At 54.4% G+C, this 12592-nt stretch overlaps 1 protein-coding gene across 1 annotated transcript in view; it reads right to left on the reverse strand.

The window, feature by feature from the left end:
* The window catches only part of DISP3 (dispatched RND transporter family member 3), a 48612-nt gene extending 42208 nt beyond the window's left edge, over nt 1–6404 (reverse strand). Inside the window, exon 1 of the mRNA XM_046663310.1 lies at nt 6348–6404. The gene's annotated coding sequence lies outside the window, so the exon portion shown is untranslated. The remainder of the gene's footprint in view (nt 1–6347) is intronic.
* Between the last annotated feature and the right edge of the window lie 6188 nt (nt 6405–12592).

Genomic DNA, 12592 nt, shown 5'->3' on the forward strand with positions numbered 1-12592 from the left:
GTGCTTCACATTTCTCATCCTTAAAAAGGAACAATAATGGTAACTCTCTCATAAAGCAGGTATGAGGGTGAAAAAAATACCTGTAAAGCTCTAAGCCCAGTGCCTGGCAAGTAGTAAACATTCAAAATATGATGGCCATTATTACAATCATCGTTATCATTGGGGTGACCACCCTGCAGAACTCTTCCAGAAAAGAACATGAGAAATCCTCCAGGACAGTGCAAAGGCCACTGCAGTGGGGGAAAAACACAGACTCCTTTCCGCACAGCCCAGGAACATCAGTTCACCACAACCGATCCAACTCTGAGCCCCATTTAAGTGGCCTACCCCAGAGACAAGATCAGCACATTCTCCTTCATGACAGCAGTGGCTTCCAGCTGGCAGTCATGTCTTCTCTATTAACAAGGTTTGGCAAAGAACCATCGTCCAGGTGCCAGTATGTATGTAGGATACCTTGGGCAGATGGCTGGGCGGGAATGAGTCTTCCCTACCACACCCCATCTCCCACCAAGACGTCAAGCTGGGGAGAGCACCCGGGGGTACTGCAGTCACCACCCACGCGAAACTTTCCTCCTGACCCTGGAATGATCATTTGCCTGGATCGTGTCTTTTGAGCCCCAGAGGTCATCTGGGTCCCCCTTCTACTTCCAGAGGGGGACCTGGGTGAGCCATTGCTTATTAACCATCACCTCTGCTCCAGGCAGGAGGTGCCAGGGGTGGGGATGGGAGACACTGGTGAGCTCTGCAAGGACAGAGACTGAGGTTTTCCCACGTCAGCATGCCCAGTGCCTGGCACAGAATGCAGCTGCTCAGGCAGACACTTGGGGGTTAGGGGATTAAAGAGAAGCCTTTTTCTGATAGAAGAGGTTTAAGTCAGGACGTCACTCCCTGGTTCCAAGGAGCATCCAAGGATGTCTGCTGGCATCCACATCCATGCCAATCCTTCCCACTTCCCCTCCACCTCCTCCTTCCCAATGGCCAAGCTCACTGCATACAGCGAGACTCTAATCTGCCACCCAAGGGCCCTTTCCAAATTGCCCAGTCCCCAGTCTGGTTCCTTCAGAGGGAGGAACAAAGGGAAGAAGTGAGATGCCAGAATCATGGGCATGTCTGGGGGTTCTGAGCGCCTGGGGGGGGTCTCTCCCGAGTCCAGGGAGAAACATACCCAGACCCTATGCTTCAGTAACATCCCCCAAGGGCTAGTCCCAGGACCCTGCACCAGCCTGCTTCCTTCCAGGTTTTGGCAGAGACACGGCTTCTGCCAGCACAAATGCCAGCAAGTGTGACAAGGCCTGCAGGTGTAATATAAATAGCCTGCTGCTGCCCGTTAGCTCTTCCTTCCCCTTGGCTTTGGTTCCAAAGCTTCCCCTTCCTCAGCCCCAGAGTAAACCTGCTGGCAGGGGCTCTGTGGGGCTCCACCTGCCTCTTTACCAGCTGTGTGACCTTGCGCAGGCGAGTCGACCTCTCTAGCCTCAGATCCTTCAGTGGCAAAGGGGAGTAAGAACACCTGCCTCCATGGTTGTTGTGGGGATCTCATCCATCAATATATGCCAGGCATTTAGCACAGTGCCTGGCACATGGCACACGCTCTGTCTTTGCTACTGTTACTGTTGTTTGCGATGATGATGGCCTGGGGCAGGTCAGCAGGGCCAGGCTTGATATCAGGGAGGATGCGGAGGAGAGGCCTTGGGCAGGGAAAGGCAGTTGCATTTCACCTCTGTGCTGGGAAGGGAAGTGTTAGGCCTACTGCCTGCATTGTTCAACCCCCTTTCCTGGGGCCGTTTGGACCCTCCCCACACACTCAAGGAGGCCAGCCTGGATATGTGGCATGCCAGCCTGGGATTCTAAGATTCAGGCTCTGCCACCAATGTGCTGTGCGATACTGGGCAACTCAACTGCCCTCTCTAAAGTAACTTCCCCATCAGCAGAGGCCTCTCGCAGCTCTGACCTCTTATGAAGTTAAATTGTTTTTCATAGTCCGAGCCCCACAGTGGGGCTCCTACCTGAGTCCATATCCCAGGCAGACGGGTTCTGACTCTCACGGTTGAGGTCAGACCCCGAGGTGCAGAGGTAAGGCACCCAGTCTCAGCCCCAGCCCAGAAGCCTGGGGTATCCATCCTGGGAGGCACTGAGAGAGGCCAGAGCTACGCTCAGGCGGCAGTGCTGCCCTTCACCCCTCGCCTAGCCAGCAGAAGAATTTACATTCTTTTGAAACCCATCACATAATGGTTTCTTGACAAAAAATATTGAATGAATGAATGAATGAATACCAGAAACAATGCAGAGTACTGGGCAAAAGAGGGGCTTGCTTCATTCAAGTCAAAATCTGATCCCAAAACTTGGCCTCTTCTAGCTGTGTGGCCTTGAGCAAGCCTCTTCACTTCTCTGAACCTTGGTTTTCCGTTACGTTAAATGGTGATAACAATCCACACACCATGAGATGGTTGCAAGGTTGAGATAGCACCTGTAAATGCTTAGTACATGGCACACAGTAGGTACTCAATGAATGGCAGCTATTATTATTGCTATTGTTATTACCAGCCTGCTGTTCCCACTGTAGGCAGAGGCCCCGAGGCCATCAGCCTCGTCTGGTGCCCGTTTCCGAAGAGCTTTGACTACCACACAGCCGCGTTCATCGCAGCCCTCCCGCCCGCGTACCTTCCAGCTGGTGAGGAGACGGAGTGGCTGTCTGGTTTCTCGGTGGCCAGGCAGGCAGGGAGCTCGCTGGGGGAGGCTCTGCCACCTTTCCTGGACCAGTCCCAGCAGGGTCCATGCCTCCAGCCTTTGTTGAGCAGCTGGAGCGTGAGCCACACTGTCTGCCCGTGAAATGCGACTTTCGGAAAACATGCATATTGGTGAGCTGGTGTGTGTTTCTATTTCGGGCCGACGCTGCTCTCTTTATTTATTTTCCCTGGGCTTTGCGTTTGGAACCCAGCTTGGAAGCGTGTTTTGACAGACTTTGACACTGCTCCCGGCTCCTCTGGCAGGAGACAGGCTCGAGGCGGGGGAGGGTGGGCACGAGAAGGAGGATTTCAAATGACAAGCTCTCCTCCCCTGCTAGGACTGATGGACCATTGGATACCCCTATCTCACTGTCCCAGCCCTCGGTTTCTCCATATTGGGTGTGGGGAGGAGTATAAGAGAGATTCAGGTGGGTGAACAATTTCAAAGTGGGGGAAGGGAACTAAGGATGCCAGCCGTTGAACTTCCAATCGTAACAATGCTAACATCATTATCAACACCAATGATTTTATTCTCAACCACCGTTGTCACCACCACCACCATTTTTGGGTGCCTATTTTTATGACTGACAGTGGGCTGGCTGATTGCCCTTAGGAAAACCACGTTATCTTTCAGCATCTCACTCTGCTCATCTGTAAAGACAGTGTTTGCAGTGCCCAGCTCATGCGGCTGAGAGAAGTGGCTGCTCAGACAAATGGCAGCAATGACTGTCTCCCCCCTCCCTGCCCAGCCTCAGATGCTGGCCAGCTGCCCACGGACAGCCTACTTGGTGAAGTCTTAGGGACCAGGGGTTGATTGCTAAGCCCCTACCCACCAGGCAAGGCCTCTAAAGCTGTTCCCAGCTAGTCCTTTCTCTGTGGTCATTTGCACCACCCTAGCATCTGCCTTAAGGGAAGAAGGGTCTTAACTCAGACAACTCCATCTGCCTTTGAATGACCCAGTGAGTGGGAAGGGAGATGAGGAAACAAGGGAAACAGGTCTAAACTATCAGAGAAAGGGGCTCAACCCATAATTCCAAGATTCTAAGGGTCAGGAGATGCAGGTTTTAGTGCCTACTCTTCTACTCATTCATTTATTCATTCACCAAGCATGCGCCAGCAGAACCAGCTGTTCATGCAGAGGATATACTGACACTAGAATCAATGCCTGCCCCAGTGGAGATTGCATATCAGCAGTGTGACCTCAAGAAAATTACTTGACATCTCTGGTCCTATAAAGGAAATCATCTGAACATCCCTTGCTCAGAGGACAGGATGACTTCCCCAGTGGTGGTGCTCTGAGGAAGGGGAAAGGTACCATAACCTCTAGGGTCAGAACCATGATTTTCAATCCCACACACACTCAAGAGACTCACGAGAGAGTCAATGTCCCAAATTATTAAGGCCAAACAGGGACCCTTGAAGATCACCTGGACCAGCCCTATCCTTGCACAGATGGGACACCTGAGGCTCAGAAAAGAGAAGTGACTTTCCCAAGGACACACTGGGAGTCTGTGGGAGTCTAGGACCAAGGTCTCCCCACTTCCACTCCAGTGATCCTTCCACCACATCATGCTGGGACGCTTCCTCTTTCAACCCAGTTTCCGGATTTTAAGGGCAACAGCGGGAAGGCTGTCAAAGGGCAAGCTGGGGCATGGGTACCAGATCCTTCAAATCCCCAAGGGGCTGGGAAACCAGGGAATCCTGACCCCCTGGAGAGACTGTGGGGGAACTGGGGCGTCTGGCCCTGGAGATTTTCCCAGGGAGGGGGCAGAAGCTCCCCATGGGGAGGGGGTACCAGACTTCCAAAGAGAGAAGAGAAGGGGCGTGGAATCTGCCCGGAGAATAGAGTCAGCTCCCCTTAAGCATCAGCTGTGCCGGCAGTAGAGTAGATTGACTGGGTTAGACCCAAGCTATGGGGTCTTTGGTCTAAGACCTAAGTTGGGGAGAGAGTGAAGGCAGCTGGGGAGGTGGAATTGAGAAAGACAAAAAAGGGAGGGGGGCGCAAGATAAACGTGGGGGAGGGGAACAGAGCAGGGAAACAAAGACACAGAAAGTGCAAGCAAAGAATGATGCGGGGAGGGGCCATGGACCTTGGTTGTAGATGGAGATTTGTCTAGAGTAAGGTCTGAGGAAAGGGGAGCAGGAAAGGGGGTGCTGAGCTGAGCAAAATGGACTCTGAGCATAAAATCAAGATTCTGTAAGGCTGGGCTTCTGCCTGCAGCTTCCACTGGGCCACAGCCTCCTCCCTCCATTTAGCATATGCCCTGGTTCCTGCCCAGGTCCGCATTGGGGTGCGGGGAAGGGTTCGCTCTTCAACTGCTGCTTTCCCCGAAGAGTGTGTGTATGCCCAGGAGCCTGAATGGCTCTGAGTCACTGGGCATTTCTGTGAGCACCTGTCGGTGAGCTCTGGAGTCTGGGGCTTAGTCAGGTGCCCAGAGACTGCGGGACCTGGAGTGCAGATGCTGCCCGGATTGCTGGTGCTTGATCTGTTTTTGTCCACGTGTGCGTGCATCTTCCCTCTGTATGTGGATTGTGTGGACGGTGGGGGGATGAATATTTGCGTGAGCGGACTATGAATCTGTGTGGGGATTGTTTGCAGGTGGTCTGTAGATCTGTGTGAGTGTGCGCGTGGACTGTAGGTCTGTATGCGTGGGACCGTGGGCACGTGAGGGGATCGTGAGTCTCCAAGGCGGCCTCGAGGCGCTGTCCGCGGTGCTGACCCAGGGCGTGGACGGAAAGGGACCCGCGCCCAGCCTCAGGTGGGACCGCAGGAAGCTGGCGCAGACTGTGGAGGAGAGAGGGGCAGAGGAAGGGAAGCCTCCACGGAGGCTCATTCCTAGCCCAGCGGCGGGCCCCCACTGGGAGTTGGGAAAAGTTTTCCCAGCGGCGGGGTTGGCTCACGGGACTCGCCGCCGCTCTCGCCAGGAATCTTCCCCTGACTCTTAGCGCCGCCACTGCCCAGCTGCCCATGCCACCTCCACCCTCACTTGCGTTCTCGGTAGAGCGTGGGAACCCTCCCGCGCTCGGCTTCTATCGCCCGCTCGGTCTGCCCCAGAGCTCCCCGCGTGCCTGGCTGGACCTGCAGCCAGGTTAATTTGGCCCCAGGACTCAGGAAACGTCCCGCCAAAAGCATGAGTGTGCTAAGGTAGGGAGTGGATGGAGAGGAGGTCATTAACCTTTTCCTGTCTCCTCCCTCCGTGCTAGCCTGGCCAAAAGCTCGATCTCAGACGGTTTCAGACTGACGCTCAACTTTTATGGAATCAGTCATCCGTCCGCGGGGACGAGCAGGGGCCGGAGGTCTGAAGCCTCTCCGGAGGTCGGAAGCCTTGCCGTTTGTGGACATCAAACCTGCCAGTGCAGATCAAGGGTCCTCGGGCCCCACGGGGAGTTGGTGTGGAGCTGCAGCCCGGCCATGGTGGGGCAAGCTCTGGGCTCAGCACCCCCACCAGCCAGCCTTCCTGCAGGGTCCGAAGCCCGCATCCCGGCTAAGTGCACAGCGGGAGAACTTCACATACAGCCCCGCGCAGGCCGGAGTGGGGGCGGCGCGGAGGACTTGCCTCCCTCCTCCGAGCAATGCATCCCCCGGCCCCGACCCGGATGGTGCCCAACGGCTGTCGCACTCACCTCGGCTGGCCAAGCTGAGCTGGCTGAGCCGCGGGCGCAGGAGGGAGGCGCGCCGGAGGGGCCGGGGACTGCAGCCACCCCGCCGTGCGGACCTGTCCCCTCGAGGGAGTCTCAGGGAGAAGCTCTTCCGAGCTACAGGAGGCCGGGGTTCCCCGCTCCGCTCCAGAGCGCATCCCAGTCCCCAGCGCGGAATCCAGAGCACTTGGCGCCGCCGCCGCCGCCTTTTATTCGCCGCCCGCCTTTGTTTGGGTCTTGGCTCCTACCACAGGGTGTGGGGGTGTCCGGGGCAGGCTCCGGAGCCTTGCCGCCCCGCAGCCACTGGAGCCTCTGGTCTCCGCGCTGCCGGGCCTTGCGTCAATGGCCAGCGAGGGCCGGCGCTCCGCCGCGCACTGCTGTGTCTGCATCCCGCCGCCAGGTGCCGCCGTGGCCGCCGCTCCCCCTGCGGGAGCCGCGCGGTGGTACAGCCGGTCTCCCTGAGCCTGCGGGAGGGGGCTACGCGCGGCGCAGCGACCCCTGGGGGTCAGTCCCCGCATCTGCAAACGGCCCAGGCTGGGCCCCCCGGCCAGCCCCCGAGTTTCTCACGTCTCTCCCCGCCTGCGCTCCTCTCCCGGTGCGTCCAGCCTTGGCAGGTCACCAGCCCCCTGGACACTCGAGGGCATCCCCGGGCTCCTCCGGAGGGAGCTGCCAAGCCCAGGCTGCTGGCGCCGTCCCTTCCTCCCTCCTCCATTCACCTCTCTGGCACCAGAGCCCAGAGTCATGCCAGTCCCTGGAACCAGGCATCGCTCCAGCTCTAGCACACGGTCTCCTTGTTGCCCGTGGCTGGAGGGCCACAAGGAGAAGGGGCTGGGGAGCCAAAGCCAGTGCCATTTCTCTCCATCAGGGTTCAGAGGGCATTGGCATTGGTGTCACCCAGGGAGAGCCAAAGGGGGTCACCTCAGAAGAGGACCAGCTGCCAGCCCCCAGCAGGATCGAGAGGTTTTACTTATGGAAGCCAGAAAGAAGGCAGGCCATTGCCCACTGTTGTGTGAGCCAGGAGTTTATCATACATTCTCAGAGCTGAGCGAGAGAGGAACAGGGAAGAGAGCGAGATGGGTGAGATACAAGCCCTGCCTTCAGGAAGTTCCCAGCTTTGGGGGGAATAAGAACACCAGAGAGCTCTGAAATGAAGCACCAAGCCCCAAGCACACAGGCACTCAGCCCATGTCAGTTTCCGCAGCCCCTCTTTTTTTTTTTTTTTTTAAAGATTTTTATTTTTCGTTTTTCTCCCCAAAGCCCACTGGTACATAGTTGTATATTCTTCATTGTAGGTCCTTCTAGTTGTGGCATGTGGGACGCTGCCTCAGCGTGGTTTGATGAGCCGTGCCATGTCCGCGCCCAGGATTCGAACCTACGAAACACTGGGCCGCCTGCAGCGGAGCGCGTGAACTTAACCACTTGGCCATGGGGCCAGCCCCCGCAGCCCCTCTTTTTAATAGAGGAAAACTGAGTCAGAGGCACCTCTAACTTCAAGGTGCTGAGCGGAGCTCCTGCTCTGTTGCTCACCTGCCACTGCTTCTGTCTCTCTGGTGTGAAATCCCTGGAGCTGTGTCCGCTGGCTGGCTGCCAGCTGGCCACATCGGTATTTATAACCCTGGAAGCCCTGAGAGCTCATCTATGCAGAAGCAAATGGCCCGAGCCGATGTCCCTGCCCTGGCACTCACTCCCCATGTGCTCAGGATTGTCTGGGGATCCATTGCCAGGCTGACCAAGCCTATCAAGGGACTCCCAGAGGCTCCATCTGGCCTCAAAGACATTAGGATTGGAGGCAGCTCCTGGCACGAAGGGCGCTGCCTGGGCCTGTGAAGAGACAGAAAGAGACAGGAGATCTCTCCTGAGAAGTGGAGAGTGTGCATGTTGCTGCCCCAAGATCAGAGGCCAAATCTGACGTGAAAATGCAGAGGAACAGACCAAGTACTGCCCTGCAAACTTCCAGTCGCTCTTGTTACAGCCCAGCGGGAAGGCAGAGAACACGGAGCCGTGGGAGAGGGTGGGAGGAAGGAGAACAGGGAAAGATCTGTTTTTAAGGGAGCACCGGGGGAGACACAAACTGTGTTCCCAAGCCCAGAGGTGAGCAAAGGGTTTTCTTTGCTGGGTGAATGGCTTACTCTTTTCAGTCGGTTTGAAGGCTGCTTCCAGGAAGTTCTCCAGGGCTCCTGCACTGTTCCTCTCAGTCTGACAAATCCACAGGGAATGCCATTGGTGCGCCCTAAGGTGCCGTGTCACTTCAGCCCACTCCTGGAGACACAGTCCCCCACTCCCCTGGTAACTATTTTTAGTGGATTTGGGTCCTAGCTTCATGCTGCCCTTCTGGCTATAGCCGTGGCCACCCCAGCTATACCTGCCTCAGAGCCCTCCCTGGCCTCCTAGGACCTCCAGACGATCTCCAGTGGGTTTGCTCTGCCCTGGGTTGAGGATCTTCTGGGAACCGAGGGTGCAGAGGCAGAGGCCCAGCGGAGTCGGGGAGGAGGTGGCAAGTGTGGTACCCAGGAACACTGGAAGGATGCAATTTTCCCAGGCCATCAGCAGGGTTTTAAAAATGCAAATGGAACCGGGCCTTTGAAATATGCCTGCCATAAAGGGGAACCAGTGCTGGCAGCAGGAGCTGGCGCGGGTGTGCAAAGTCATGAGAATCCTCCTCCTGGGGCCTCATCCTCAGACTTCCTTCCCTTTGCTCCCAGCTCTGCCTGCAGGGTGCCTGTTTACAGGGGCCTGGGAGTACTGGACTCAGAGATCCCTGCCCAGTCTCAGGGCACATCCCTGAAGCCTCCTTTACCTCTTGGTGGTAATTAGAGATGACTCCAGTGGCCAAATAGTCTGCCCAACTAAAAGGCTGCAGATTCTACATCCTGCCTGGCCCCCACTCCAGCACTATCTGGTGAACGTTCTTCCTGGGTCTGATTTAAATGCCTCTTGCTGCTAATAAGTGGCTTCCCTTATACTCTGTCTTCACAACTAATTGAAAAGCCTTCTTTTGTAAGGGGTTTGAGCTATAACGGGCTGCTTTGTCCTTAGCTTTCATGCCTTTATTTCTATTTTCTCTTCATCTGTGGACTCTGAGCCCAGCCTCTGATTCCACCACTCCCAGTAAGGTCATATTTCTTTTCCGCCCCTTCCCAGCTATGTGACCTTGGGAAAGTCACTTCACCTTGCTGAGCCCCAGTCATCCTGTTTACAAAATGAGGACGGTAAAAGGATCCGTCTCATAGCAGTGGTTATAAAGAGTTTATTAAATGAGGTAATCTCAGGGCAAAAATAGCGTTTAGCACAGTGCATGGCACAAACCAAAGTCTAAATAAATATTAGCTTATTATTGTTATTATTACTACCTGCCGGGCAAGAGATGACCATAACATCTCTCACCTCTTCGCCCCATCCGTGGTGAGGAGCACTGTGTATAAATCAAGTCCCACCAGATGGTTGGGCCCCCGAGGGGAAGGCTATATGGGGAGGGCTGAGGGTGTTTATCTTTAAAAATGTAATAGATTAAGACAGTTTCTCCATTGTCCCAGCATCAGGGAATTGAGGGATTACACTTATAAGTAATTCTCTCTTCAATCTGCTAGGACACTGACTTTGGCCCCTGCCTCCAATCTTGCCTTCTCCAGGAAGCCATTGGGTACAGGCAAGTGAACTGGGGTGTGCTGGGAAGAGCTCTAGACTCAGGAAGCTGAGTTTTTCTGTGTGTCTTTTATTAGCTGTATGACCTTGGATGAGCCACTTCATTTCTCTGAGACTTAGTTTCCTCAACTGCAAAGCGGGAGTAATAATGATCTCCACCTATAATATGCTTGCAATTATTTTTTCAGCTGAGATGGAGCATGGATGTATAGGTAACAACTTGATAATTAGTCATATGCATATAGTTACATATATAGTTATATATTGTTATAGTTATATGTAGTTAGAGAGATACATGATAGATAGAATTATCAATTCCTGTTTCCTTGACTTCCAGGGTTGATTGCATTTCATGTGAAATAAAATGAATGTGAAAGAGCTCAGGAAACTTGCCCAAGTTCATTATGAATGAATTTCCAACTCAAGGTCATGTAGCAAGTTAGTGGAAGAGCTTGGGCTGGACCCAGGCCTCCCAGGTTTCCGTTTCTCCCAGACACCATCTTTCCTCTCCCCAGCCCCCTCTTCCCTGGAGCACCACTCAGGAGGTGAGTGAGAGTTTATGAAGGAAGAGGATAGAGAAGCCAATACTTCAAGAGGAGAGAGAGGTCTGAAGAAAGATGAAAGGGCCAGACTGGGATGGGGATGCTGCAGAGAAGGCCTGGGGGCAGCTGGACAGATGGCAGCCCTCCACTCCTGCCTCCTCCAGAATTCCGCAAGCAGCCGGGCCGAGCTCTCCTTTCCCAGCCTTGCCTGCCTCCTCCAAGGAAGTAGGCAGCCTGCGCCAGAGTGAATACAATCCAAGTTATTAATTGCCTGCAACAATTAGCCTCAGCACCTGGGCCTGCAGACACCCAGGCTCGGAAAGAGGGAGCCAATTACAGCTCCATCAGTATTCACGTTGCCACATAATCCTTTCCCAGCATGATAGTCCCTTCATCCCCATCCGTGTTTCTAGGGACCTTTGCTCTGACCCCAACATCGGTGGAAGACCAAGTATTGCTGAGGCCTTCAAGAATGAAAGTCAAGGAGAGGTTAGACCTCGAGGGGCGTTGTGCATAGCAGGACCAAAGCACTGGCGGGGAAGAGCAGGACCTGCCCAAGATCTGGACAGTATGGCGTTAGCCAAAGACTGCCCCATTGTGTGGGAGAGGGTATAACCTCCAGGTTGATGGTTTTAAGTAGATTCCCTGAGGGTCTGATTGTTAGGACTGGCTTGAAAGGGAGAGGTCAGAAATACCCCCCAAAGTTCTGGTTTTAATCTCAGCTCAGTCACATACTAGCTTTGTGGCTTTGGGAAAATTTCTTCATGTCTCTGAGCTCATTTCCTTACCTGTAAATTGGGGACAGTGGCCATGCCTCCCCAAGGAGGAATATGCTGTGCAGAAGCACATAGCAGCACAGCGAGTGGCACAAAGTGAGCTGGAAATAAATGGTAGCAATTGCATTCAATATGGGAAGAGCACTGGAAGGAGAAAAAAGTCCATGTCGCCTGTAGGTCCCTTGGCAGGGGATTGGAAGTGTGGGGCAATAGGGAATGAGATAGATGGGGAGTTAGGAAACCTGGACGTTGACCCCAGGTTTGCTCTAACTTACACTGTGTTCTTGATGCCCTTTCCACTCTGGCTTCTTGTTCCTACCTGCAAATGAGGGCATGAGGCAAGATTTTCCCTAGAGCCCCTCTAAATGTGATCTTTCAGGAGAGTATTGGCAGAGGGAATGAGTGTAGAATGAGTAGGAGGCCACGGGGAACATGGAATCACGAGTGTTTTGAGGGGTGAATGGCAGCAGTCGTAAATGTGATGGAATTGTCAAAAGAGTGTGAAATCATTTATATGAACAGTTAAGTCTAGAGTCCTGAATCTGTTGGTTCTACATCAAAGAAACCACACACCTTTTATCAAGATAGGAAATAAAGATCATCACCTGGTTCAGAACTCCTGAGAAAGGCTGGGTACCTGTCCCGAGTGCAGCCCTTGTTGGTGGGGTGTTTCAGGGACCATGGACAGCAGCCGATGCCAGCCTCCAAACACCTGGGCCCTGGCTGAGGGTCAGGCAAAGCAATGAGTGGTGCAGACTTGGCCATTGAATTGGATCCCTGAAGGTGGTGTGATGCTCAGTGTTAGTGATGCCAGGGCTCAAGAATAACTCAGTTACACCTGGTGGTCATTGAGTGCCGGGTGGGGCTGCCCAAGCATTAGAGGGTAGGGTCATGTATAGGGCCTGTCTCCCAGCCCCTCCCCAGGAATTCCTAAAGCTCCTGGTGCACCTGCCTGTGTGCAAGCTCTTCCATGACTCAGCATGGAATCCCAGCCCCATCTCCTCACTCCACCCTGCCCCTTTGTCCCTCTGGCCTCAGCTTCCTGGCAAAGTTGGTCAGCACCTCCCCCTGCCCCAGTCAGCCTGGCTGGCCCTCTGGCGCCAGGAGCCAGGCCAGCTTTAACCCTGACCACCAGGCTCCATCTGGGCTTCTGCAGTGACAGCAAGAAAGAGCTTTTCTGGCACTTTCCCAGCCAGAAATCTGTGCGGCTCTGATGGGCTGCCCCGGTGCCAGCTCCTATTCCAGCACATCCAGTGTGGGCAGGGCAGGA

Source organism: Equus quagga, chromosome 5, assembly GCF_021613505.1.
Source record: "Equus quagga isolate Etosha38 chromosome 5, UCLA_HA_Equagga_1.0, whole genome shotgun sequence".
In the NCBI taxonomy this organism is placed as follows: domain Eukaryota; kingdom Metazoa; phylum Chordata; class Mammalia; order Perissodactyla; family Equidae; genus Equus; species Equus quagga.